Source organism: Oncorhynchus masou, chromosome 32 (assembly GCF_036934945.1).
Source record: "Oncorhynchus masou masou isolate Uvic2021 chromosome 32, UVic_Omas_1.1, whole genome shotgun sequence".
NCBI lineage: Eukaryota > Metazoa > Chordata > Actinopteri > Salmoniformes > Salmonidae > Oncorhynchus > Oncorhynchus masou.
In genome coordinates, this window is record NC_088243.1 from 45,427,230 (window position 1) to 45,440,127 (window position 12,898).

A 12,898-nucleotide genomic window follows, 5' to 3' on the forward strand; every position below is an offset into this window, starting at 1 on the left:
TGTTTCAGTTTCAATATTTTGAACAAAAACGGACAACTAACTAAGGCTGGGAATGTCAACACAATCAAACTAGCAAAGGCACTGATCACAAGCCAGTCATAACGTGGGTAATAGGCACATGTCGGGGTGGCAGGGTTGCCTAGTGGTTAGAGCGTTGGACTAGTAACCAAAAAGTTGCAAGTTCATATCCCTGAGGTGACATATAGAAGTAGCCTAGGCTGGCTACACTACATTTTGAGTGCACCATTCAGCAATGCTGCATTCAACCGCACCGGTGATCCATGCAGTACAAAAACACCTATAGCTATGTTTGTGTTATTTAAATACTTTTTGATTAGGGACGCAGCATATTATGCACATGTGCAAAGGCTGGACAAATACTATTTCTCTTCTTTTATTTTAAAATGTTAAAATGCTATATACAGCTTCCTATGTACATAAGTGGACATTATAATATGGCCCATGCTCTGATTGAATTTAACACCCCTGGGCTACCGGATCTATTTATGTAGTTAGCTAATTACTTAAGCAAGCTAAAAACACAGAGCCTAACTTTGGATGTGTCAAGTCATTGGAGGCGTGTGACTGACCAACTTTTCCCCTCATATACAGTGCCTTGCGATAGTATTCGGCCCCCTTGAACTTTGCGACCTTTTGCCACATTTCAGGCTTCAAACAAAAAGATGTAAAACTGTATTTTTTTTTGAAGAATCAACAACAAGTGGGACACAATCATGAAGTGGAACGACATTTATTGGATATTTCTAACTTTTTTAACAAATCAAAAACTGAGAAATTGGGCGTGCAAAATTATTCAGCCCCCTTAAGTTAATACTTTGTAGCGCCACCTTTTGCTGCGATTACAGCTGTAAGCTCAGCTCAGTGATTACAGCTCAAGCTCAGTGAGGTTGGATGGAGAGCATTTGTGAACAGCAGTTTTCAGTTCTCCGCCACGGCACAACTCAAGGGGGGGGGGACGCCAACCCAGACAGGAAGATCACATCAGTGACTCAACCCACTCAAGTGACGCACCCCTCCCAGGGACGGTATGAAAGAGCCCCAGTAAGCCAGTGACTCAGCCCCTGTAATAGGGTTAGAGGCAGAGAATCCCAGTGGAAAGAGGGTAACCGGCCAGGCAGAGACAGCAAGGGAGGTTCGTTGCTCCAGAGCCTTGCCGTTCACCTTCCCACTCCTGGGCCAAACTACACTCAATCATATGACCCACTGAAGAGATGAGTCTTCAGTAAAGACTTAAAGGTTGAGAGCAAGTTTGCGTCTCTTACATGGGTAGGCAGACCATCCATAAAAATGGAGCTCTACGTGGACTGGGACATGTTTTGTATTGCGTCAGATAACAACATTGACGAATACGCTGATTCGGTGTGCGAGTTCATTAGAACGTGCGTTGAAGATGTCGTTCCCATAGCAACGATTAAAACATTCCCTAACCAGAAACCTTGGATTGATGGCAGCATTCGTGTGAAACTGAAAGCGCGAACCACTGCTTTCAATCAGGGCAAGGTGTCTGGTAACATGACTGAATACAAACAATGCAGCTATTCCTTCCGTAAGGCTATCAAACAAGCTAAGCGTCAGTACAGAGACAAAGTAGAATCCCAATTCAACGGCTCAGACACGAGGCATGTGGCAGGGTCTACAGTCAATCACGGACTACAAGAAGAAATCCAGCCCAGTCACGGACCAGGATGTCTTGCTCCCAGGGAGACTAAATAACTTTTTGCCCGCTTTGAGGACAATACAATTCCACTGACACTGCCTGCAACGGAAAAATGCGGTCTCTCCTTCACTGCAGCCTAGGTGAGTAAAACATTTAAACGTGTCAACCCTCGCAAGGCTGCAGGCCCAGACGGCATCCCCAGCCGCGCCCTCAGAGCATGCGCAGACCAGCTGGCTGGTGTGTTTACGGACATATTCAATCAATCCCTATACCAGTCTGCTGATCCCACATGCTTCAAGAGGGCCACCATTGTTCCTGTTCCCAAGAAAGCTAAGGTAACTGAGCTAAACGACTACCGCCCCGTAGCACTCACTTCCGTCATCATGAAGTGCTTTGAGAGACTAGTCAAGGACCATATCACTTCCACCCTACCTGACACCCTAGACCCACTCCAATTTGCTTACCGCTCAAATAGGTCCACAGACGATGCAATCTCAACCACACTGCACACTGCCCTAACCCATCTGGACAAGAGGAATACCTATGTGAGAATGCTGTTCATCGACTACAGCTCGGCATTTAAAACCATAGTACCCTCCAAGCTCGTCATCAAGCTCGAGACCCTGGGTCTCGACCCCGCCCTGTGCAACTGGGTACTGGACTTCCTGACGGGCCGCCCCCAGGTGGTGAGGGTAGGTAATAACATCTCCTCCCCGCTGATCCTCAACACTGGGGCCCCACAAGGGTGCGTTCTGAGCCCTCTCCTGTACTCCCTGTTCACCCACCGCCTCCAACTCAATCATCAAGTTTGCGGACGACACAACAGTGGTAGGCTTGATTACCAACAACGACGAGATGGCCTACAGGGAGGAGGTGAGGGCCCTCGGAGTGTGGTGTCAGGAAAATAACCTCACACTCAACGTCAACAAAACTAAGGAGATGATTGTGGACTTCAGGAAACAGCAGAGGGAACACCCCCCTTGTGGGCGGAGCAGTTGCCGTACCAGACAGTGATACAGCCCGCCAGGATGCCCTCGATTGTGCATCTGTAGAAGTTTGTGAGTGCTTTTGGTGACAAGCCGAATTTCTTCAGCCTCCTGAGGTTGAAGAGGCACTGCTGCACCTTCTTCACGATGCTGTCTGTGTGAGTGGACCAATTCAGTTTGTCTGTGATGTGTATGCCGAGGAACTTAAAACTTACTACCCTCTCCACTACTGTTCCATCGATGTGGATAGGGGGGTGTTCCCTCTGCTGTTTCCTGAAGTCCACAATCATCTCCTTAGTTTTGTTGACGTTGAGTGTGAGGTTATTTTCCTGACACCACACTCCGAGGGCCCTCACCTCCTCCCTGTAGGCCGTCTCGTCGTTGTTGGTAATCAAGCCTACCACTGTTGTGTGGCGAGAAGAATGCTAGGGAGTGGTGCACGATGTGCCCGTCTCCGGAGTCTGACCAGAAGACCGCCTCGTTTCCCTCTTTTACGAAGTCGTTTTTTTGGGTCGCCGGCTGGGATCCATTCCGTTGTCCTGGTTGAAAGGCAGAACACAGGATCCGCTTCGCGAAAGTCATATTCTTGGTCGTACTGATGGTGAGTTGACGCTGATCTTATATTCAGTAGTTCTTCTTGACTGTATGTAATGAAACCTAAAATGACCTGGGGTACTAATGTAAGAAATAACACGTAAAAAAAAAAATGCATAGTTTCCTAGGAACGCGAAGCGAGGCGGCCATCTCTGTCGGCGCCGGAAGTAGTTGTTCTCATGTGGTGGCTGTGATGGCGTCCACATCACCAACAAACTAACATGGTCCAAGCACAACAAGACAGTTGTGAAGAAGGCACGACATAACCTATTCCCCCTCGGGAGACTGAAAAGATTTGGGATGGGTCCTCAGATCCTCAAAAGGTTCTACAGCTGCACCATCGAGAGCATGGCACTACAGAGGGTAGTGCACACGGCCCAGTACATCACTGGGGCCAAGCTTCCTGCCATCCAGGACCTCTGTACCAGGTGGTGTCAGAGGAAGGCCTTAAAAATTGCCAAAGTCTCCAGGCACCCTAGTCATATACTGTTCTCTCTGCTACCGCACGGCAAGGGGTACCGGATCGCCAAGTCTAGGTCCAAGTGGCTTCTAAACAGCTTCTACCCCAAAGCCATAAGACTACTGAACTTCTAATCAAGTGGCTACCCAGACTATTTGTATTGTATTTTTCTGTTTTTTTTCTGGTATTTCTTTGGTTAAGGGCCTGTAAGCACTTGAATTCGGCGCATGTGACAAATAAAATTTGATTTGATTTGTGTTTAACTCCATCTGCTCTAAAATTCGATTAATTTCGGCCAGTGAACCACCCTTTGTTACATCATTCAAGAAGATCGAAATGAATATTCCCATGAAACTGAATTGGATCAAATGGTTGGCATGCATGCAGCATGGACGTTTCACCTGTAAAACGTGAAGAATTATCATTCCCGGTTGACAATTTATATAAGGTAGGCCTAATTTGGTCTTTTAGGATTTTTAAAAATATAACCTTTTCCTTTAGTCACAGGCAATCATGCAATTTTGATTATGCATTCATTGTATGTATATTCTAAAATTATTTTAACCAATAGGCTTCGTGTCGGTGCCAACCTTCATTCAGAAATGATGACATAATAATAATAAAATAATTGTCTTTTTATAGCACTGGTTATAATAAATGTAAAGCAATTGCCATGTGTGGTCAACTGATAATTCCCCCTCCGTTTTGATTGGGACAACATCATTGTGCTGCTTTGAGACAAGCACAGGAAATCATCTTGATAAATCAATCAGTCTCATTTTTGTTTTCACTGAATCTGTTTGGATATTTGGTTACAATTAGGATGGGAAATGTTAGCTAAATTGAGATGAGTGCTCATGATCATTGGTCTAACAATTGAAAGCAATGCAGATCTTCTCTACACACACACACACTAGGCCTATAGCTTCCCTGATGTTTTCCGAAACTTTCCGAAACTTTTCTGATGCATTTTAGTCTCTTTTCCTACTGATGCGAATACACATTTGTACACTGTTCTCATAGGCTATTCAAGTCATTTGACATATTTTATCTATTGTTTAAAAAGGCTATCAGGCCTACAGCATTTCAATAACAATATAGCTGAAACCACTATTGGCTTCATTGACTTACTGAATTTATTCTCATAAATGTAGGCTAGGCTACTTAATGATAGATTATTTTAAATATTATTGTAAGAGTAGGCCTACCTACACAATAACCTCATATGGGGTTACTGACCATAATTTGGCTTTGTGGAGAGCACAGCACATTGAAGAAAATATAGCTCTGCAGGAAGAGGTGCTGCAGATAAATTGAAAAAAAATGCTAAATTATACAATTATCTCTATAAATTAAGGAAATCAATTGAAAATACTACACCAGCATAATTTAGCCACAGAGGATCAATAGCTTGTTTAATAAAAATTGCTGTACATTGTGTTTTGTCGCATTATGAGCGCAATGACCTAATCTACAGTCTGGAATCCTGCAATTGGGCAGCCTGCGCAGCAAATATGAAACAGCTGATTGTTTAGGTGTGGCTGTCAATGAACAGCAGGCAGCAGCTAGAAGGTATTTCGCAATATTTCAAAATAAATACAAAATGCCAAACTCTCTTTGAATAGGTGAGTGCCACTACAAAGTTGGTGGACTATAATTTCCTCGCCTAAAATCTGTGTATCCACTCTTTTCTTTAGCCTATGCTATTGGTTGCATTTAACTTCTTCGGTATAGGGGGCGCTCTTTTAATTTTTGGATAAAAAAACATTCCCGTTTTAAACAAGATATTTTGTCACAAAAAGATGCTCGACTATGCATATTATTGACAGCTTTGGAAAGAAAACACTCTGACGTTTCCAAAACTGCAAAGATATTATCTGTGAGTGCCACAGAACTGATGCTACAGGCGAAACCAAGATGAAATTTCAAACAGAAAATGGCCCAGATTTTGAGGGCGCTGCGTTCCAATGTCTCCTTATATGGCTGTGATTGCGCCAGGAATGAGCCTACACTTTCTGTCGTTTCCCCAAGGTGTCTGCAGCATTGTGACGTATTTGTAGCCATATCATTGTAAGATTGACCATAAGAGACGACATTTACCAGGTGCCCGCTTGGTGTCCTCAGTCAAAATTATTGCGTAATCTCCAGCTGCGTGCATTTTACTATTTGCTTCAGAGGAAAAAGTCAACTGCCACGAATGATTTATCATCGAATAGATATGTGAAAAACACCTTGAGGATTGATTCTAAACAACGTTTGCCATGTTTCTGTCGATATTATGGAGTTAATTTGGAAAAAGTTTGCCGTTGTAATAACTGAATTTTCTGGGGTTTTTCTTAGCCAAACGTGATGAACAAAACGGAGCGATTTCTCCTACACAAATAATCTTTTTGGAAAAACTGAACATTTGCTATCTAACTGAGAGTCTCCTCATTGAAAACATCCAAAGTTCTTCAAAGGTAAATGATTTTATTTGAATGATTTTCTTGTTTTTGTGAAAATGTTGCCTGCTGAATGCTAGGCTTAATGCTATGCTAGCTATCTATACTCTTACACAAATGCTTGTGTAGCTATGGTTGAAAAGCATATTTTGAAAATCTGAGATGACAGTGTTGTTAACAAAAGGCTAAGCTTGTGAGTGAATATATTTCTTTCATTTCATTTGCGATTTTCATGAATAGTTAACGTTGCGTTATGCTAATGAGCTTGAGGCTAGGATTACGCTCCCGGATACGGGATTGCTCGAAGCTAGAGGCAATTAAAAATATTATTGTAATGTCTCCAGTCATGTAAAATGATGTACAATTGCAGAAAATTATTTTAGAAAATACATTTTTTCTTTCTCGGACCCACAAACTCCTCAGCCCCTTGTCTTCAAGACTGAGCCCCGAATGTTATGAAACTCTGGTGATGGCCCTGCGGTACAGGCTGGCGGTGGGGGTGTAATGGTGTAGGGAATGATTTCCTGGCACAAGTTAGGCCCCTTGACACCAATTGAGCAACGTTTACATGCCCTGAAAAATCCCACAAGTAATTCAGGCTTTTCTGCATAAGGGGGTCTGACCCGGTACTGGATGGGTGTACCTAATTAACTGTGTATATAGCCTACAGTAAGTTAAATAATCCTGTCAACTTCACAAGCTGCTTGAATTATACAATAGCTCTAAAGTAGCCTAATATAGAGAAGACTGAGCAAGTTGGTTCCTGACACCATACCACCGTAGGTCTACATTCTGATTAACACGGGTGGATTAATACTGCTGGCAGAATATGCTAAGCTCATTATGGGGTTTAAATGGATTTTAACACACAATTAGCTACTGTAGCTGTTTCAGAAACATTTTGAATCTGAATCACATGGGCTTGTAAACATTGCATAACTAGCTAAGCAAATCTGGATCTTATAGAGGTAACTTGTGCTGGAAAACCAGCTCACCTGTCTTTGTCTCCAGCTTCATGACTTTGAGAAGACCCTCATCACTTCCACGACATACACTTCAGCCATGTGTTGTTTGGGATGGCAATCTGCGAGAGAAAGAGGGTTGTGCAATTTAGCTAGAAAAATAACTTTATGTTGTACTGGTGTAGGCTGAGAAAGGACACTGATTGTATCACTCATGCCAACAGAACCTCTGAAAAATAAGACTGCTACCCAAGATGGGAACCACTTATTTCATGACCTGTAAATGGCTGGTTCACACATGGTAGAGACTGTGTGCATGATGGTCATGAAAACAATAATTACAGCGCATGCAACACCAAAGATTGGCAATGTCATATGACAATACATGTTGTTGCTCTCTGATTGGCAACAAAAAAATGCAAAGCTGTTTCACGTTTATCATCACAAATATCTGATAGCTTAATTTCATGGAAATGGATAGATAAACATTGTTGCTGGCAATTCTAATTTACAATGGATGGGTCTAATCCTGAATGCTGATTGGTTAAAACCGTACTCCAGCTGGTGTCTATTCCACAAGTTACCACCAGCTAAATCTATGACTTCAAAATGCCTATTTACTCTGTTCCATCTGATTGCGCAGTCCACTCCATCAGCCCAGCCAGGCAATTTATAAACTTGATCTCCACTATAAAAAGCATCTAGACAGTATCTCAAATTTATTTTAGTCTAACATTTAGTTTTCAACATTGGCGATTTGTATAAACCTTGCTCTCTGCAACATTGTTGTAAAATTCAAATTCTATCTCCAGTTGTCGCATAGTAATGAATGAGTCGGGATGAGACAGACAAGTTGGCAGCTTTTCTCAGCTAGTCGAAATCATGATTCAGCATAATTTTTATGGATGTATACAAAGAAATATCAATAGAAAACAGGTCAAAAGAAACAAAGTGTAGCTAGTTTGCAGTCTTTCCAGCTTCAGTTTAACTTCTTGCGTCGAGCAATCCCGGATCCGGGATCCTATTTATAGCCTCAAGCTCATTAGCATAACGCAACGTTAACTATTCATGAAAATCGCAAATTAAATGAAATAAATATATTTGCTCTCAAGCTTAGACTTTTGTTAACAACACGGTCATCTCAGATTTTCAAAATATGCTTTTCAACCAGAGCTAAACAAGCATTTGTGTAAGAGTATTGATAGCTAGCATTGCTATAAGCCTAGAATTCAGCCAGCAACATTTTCACAAAAACAAGAAAACCATTCAAATAAAATAATTTACCTTTGAAGAACTTCAGATGTTTTCAATGAGGAGACTCTCAGTTAGATAGCAAATGTTCAGTTTTTCAAAAAATATTATTTGTGTAGGACAAATCGCTCCGTTTTGTTCACGTTTGGCTATGAAAAAAACCTGTATCCAGTTATAGCCTCAAGCTCATTAGCATAACGTAACGTTAACTATTTATGAAAATCGCAAATGCAATGAAATGAATGTGCTAGCTCTCAAGCTTAGCCTTTTCTTAACAACACTGTCATCTCAGATTTTCAAAATATGCTTTTGAACCATAGCAAAACAAGCATTTGTGTAAGAGTATTGATAGCTAGTGTAGCATTTAGCGTAGCATTTAGCGGGCAACATTTGCACAAAAACCAGAAAAGGATTCAAATAAAATCATTTACCTTTGAAGAACTTCGGATGTTTTCAATGAGGAGACTCTCAGTTACATAGCAAATGTTCAGTTTTTCCTGAAAGATTCTTTGTGTAGGAGAAATCGCTCCGTTTTGTAATATGAATATATTTCTTTCATTTCATTTGCGATTTTCATGAATAGTTAACGTTGCGTTATGCTAATGAGCTTGAGGCTATGATTACGCTCCCGGATACGGGATTGCTCGACGCTAGAGGTTAAACAAATGCAAATGCAGCTACTGTCTTGTTTTTCTGGCTCTACTGTTTGACGTGACTGTAAATTAGCCGTAGTTGGCTAGCTAGCAAGCAAGAGATAAGCCAGTTTGGCAATAGAATACTTATAATGAACGACGGGGTTGCGTCCATAGATACAGAACAAAAAGATTTAATGATTGGGTCGCGTCTCTGGCAACCGAACCGATAGAATGAACGACCAGCCAGCTTGGTGTCACGATCAATGAGTGAATAGGTGTGGAGTCAGGCGCAGAGAGCAAAGGATGCGGGAAAAACACGCTTTAATGTCCAAAATAATCACAGGAACAAAATAGTATACCCAAACCTGGTATAACTACAAAAACAGAAATGTACCCTAACGTGAAATATAAGGACAGCGAGAAACCCATTGAAAATACTAACCACTCTAACACATACAGAATGAACAAGCCCGCACAAACAGAAGCGGGCTAAACGAACTTAAATAACCCCACCCTAACAACCAAACAAGGAACAAGTGAAACCAATTAGACAATACCAAACGAACACAGAACAAAGGATTGGTGGCAGCAAGTAGACCGGCGACGACGACCGCCGAGCACCACCTGAACCAGAAGGGGAGCCACCGTCATTAATATTCGTGACACTTGGTAGCAACCCTAGATTTGTGTCAGGACTATATCTTGTGGAAGGATGAAATAGTATGAATAAATTAATCAAAATAACGTTAATGAAAATATGTAAATCTTTATTTGAATATGTTGGTAACCCGTTGAATAGAAGTGGTAAACTACCTAGCAGCTTGCTTGTTTATTGAAGTTAGCTTGAGATTCAGACTTTGCTGTCAAACAGTTTCCTTACTAGATACTGAATATAGCTAACACCACACAAGATACATTCATTGGTAGATATGTATTTATTATATCTGAAAAGTATGATTTCCTCCATGAATTCGTTTAACAAGCTAGCTTTTTTGCATTACTTCCACGTTATCCCTGGTAACCACACACTAGAAAGTTCATCATCGAGGCTTCAGCTCTCAACATTGTGGTAACTGTAGTCCATAATGATTTCTGTGTTGTGTTGTAATCCTTGTTGGTTGCACTCCCTTCTGCGTCTTTTTAGAAACTTGTGAAGAGTGAGCATATACATGTTTGTCTCTTTATTCCAAGATTATTATCTCAAAAGAGAGAATATCCCATTCATTTATGTAAACACCTCTGAAATGGGAAATGCCAGAGCGATGTATTAGAATATCTATGGCTCAGTCTGGGAAATGTGGCATGCTTGTCCACATTGGCAACATTATGCCATGTTTATATCCTACAGTTATAGTCTGTTAACATTCCATTTGAAGTTCACAATCTTTTTTTTTTTTTTTTTTTACAAATTGTTTGGTAGCTGATAGACAGCCAGCAAAGGTATATTTGTTATCTTTGTTATATTGTGCTTGACTTATTTATATCCATGTAACACATGTCTTTAAGACATTTCGAAATGTTTACTGTGCAAAACCAATTAGTCAGAAACAATGTCAAAATTACATTTGTTCAAAATATGTATTTAATGGATACATTTGTCATGTTTTTGGCATCATTAAACTGAAGATTCATTTTTATGCGATTAAACTGATTAATCATGTAACTGTAATCAACTAGAAATTCGGGACACCAAGGAAAATATTTAGTTAAAAAGTTATAATTTTCCTAATATATTTTCAATTCTGATTAATGAATTCTTCTTTGCGAGTCTCATTCCAAACGTCGTAAATTGTTGGTTATCTGTGCGAACCCAGTCTTCACTATGAGTCATCCATACATCAATTGTCTTAAATCATTTATTTATTAACTAACTAAACAATCACAGAAGTGCACACACAAACAAACAAAGTAAATATGGTTACAAGAAATGATAGGGGAATGTGCCCTAGTGGGCTAAACTGGCATGGCAGCTTGTTGTACAAAAGGGAAGTGGGGGTCGGCTGAGATAAGACAACACACAGTTGATAATTATAACAATTGAAATGCTAATCATTTGCACATGAACGCTCACTCATTTGGGAACAATTGCAATCAAAATATATATTTACGCTCAGTGTGTCGTCGGGGTCTCTGTTGAAAAGTTTGTTTCTGTTGGAGAGTTTTTTCCTCCCTCTCTGTTGTGATTAGAATGGGTAGTTCAGAGTGACATTCATTCATGGCATTATGGATAGATGTTTCGGCGGTTGTCGGTCTTCACGTTCAATGATACCAAATTCCTAGCTGCAGACTAGTAATTCATATCAAAGACTTGTTCTTATTCTGTCGGTATCGATAGTCTAAGAGTTTAACCACGTGGTATGGTTAAAAAATTCAGCAGTCTGGTCTGAAACCTTGGCCCTCTCGTTATCGAGGTAAGCTGGTCTGCAACCTTTGTCCTCTTGTAATTGAGAGCAACATGGTCTGTTGAGAAATTCTCAAAGTGGGGGTTTTATTCGGGAGAGCAGAAAAGGGCCTGTCCCAGGATGCCCGACCATAACTGTGCTCATGGACGGTCCTCTGATTTAGTTAAACTCCAAAGGGAATTTGAGTTTCCTTCATTAAACAGTCCAAAATCACATGACACAATTTCACAAGCAGTATCATTCTCATTCATCTTATACAACAATTAGATGTAAGCCTCATATCTGAGGCTATTATATAAACAGCATTATGGTAATGTGGCCATATTGTCTCACATGAGTTTCACAAAATTGTACCAAACGGACCTGTTCGTAGCTGGATTCTTCACCGATCTTTTATACCTTCTCCAGAACATAAATGTTGTTCGGACCTCAAGATCTGTGATGTGGAAGAAATTCCTTTGTTCCCTATGAAAATTCACTCTGTCTCTATACTGTGGCCATGAGGAGATAATTTACGACCTCTCTCTAACCACAGCAGCCTGGGTGTAGGAGACAGGGGGATAGGGCTTGCTGTACCCAAAGAGGGCAACGTCATGACACATTTGTACAAACATCCAAAATATAACCCATTTGGAAAGTATTCAGACCCCTTGACTTTTTCCACATTTTGTTACGTTACAGCCTTATTCTAAAATTGATTTAATTATTTTTTTTCCTCAACAATTTACACACAATACTCCATAATGATAAAGCAAAAACAGGTTTTTAGAAGATTTTGCTAAATTATAAAAAGTACTTTGTTGAAGCACCTTTGGCAGCGATTACAGCCTTGAGTCTTCTTGGGTATGATGCTACACCTGTATTTGGGGAGTTTCTCCCATTCTTCTATCCAGATTCTACTGTCAGGTTGGATGGGAAGTGTTGCTGCATAGCAATTGTCAGGTCTCTCCAGAGATGTTCAATCGGGTTCAAGTCCAGGCTCTGGCTGGGCCACTCAAGGATATTCAGAGACTTCTCCCGAAGCGACATCTGTGTTGTCTTGGCTGGTTGCTTAGGGTTGTTGTCCTGTTGGAAGTTGAACCTTCATCCCAGTCTGAGGTCCTGAGCACTCTGGAGCAGGTTTTCATCAAGGATCTCTCTGTACTTTGCACCATTCATCTTTGCCTCGATCCTGACTAGTCTCCCAGTCCCTGCCTCTGAAAACATCCCCACAGCATGATGCTGACACCACCATGCTTCCCAATAGCGATGGTTCCAGGTTTCCTCCAGACATGATGCTTGACATTCAGGCCAAAGTGTTCAATCTTGGTTTTATCAGACCAGCGAATCTTGTTTCTCATGGTCTGAGAGTCTTTACGTGCCTTTTGGTAAACTCCAAGCGGGCTGTCATATGCCTTTTACTGATGAGTGGCTTCTGTCTGGCCACTCTACCATAAAGGCTTGATTGGTGGTGTGCTGCAGAGATGGTTGTCCTTCTGGAATGTTCTCC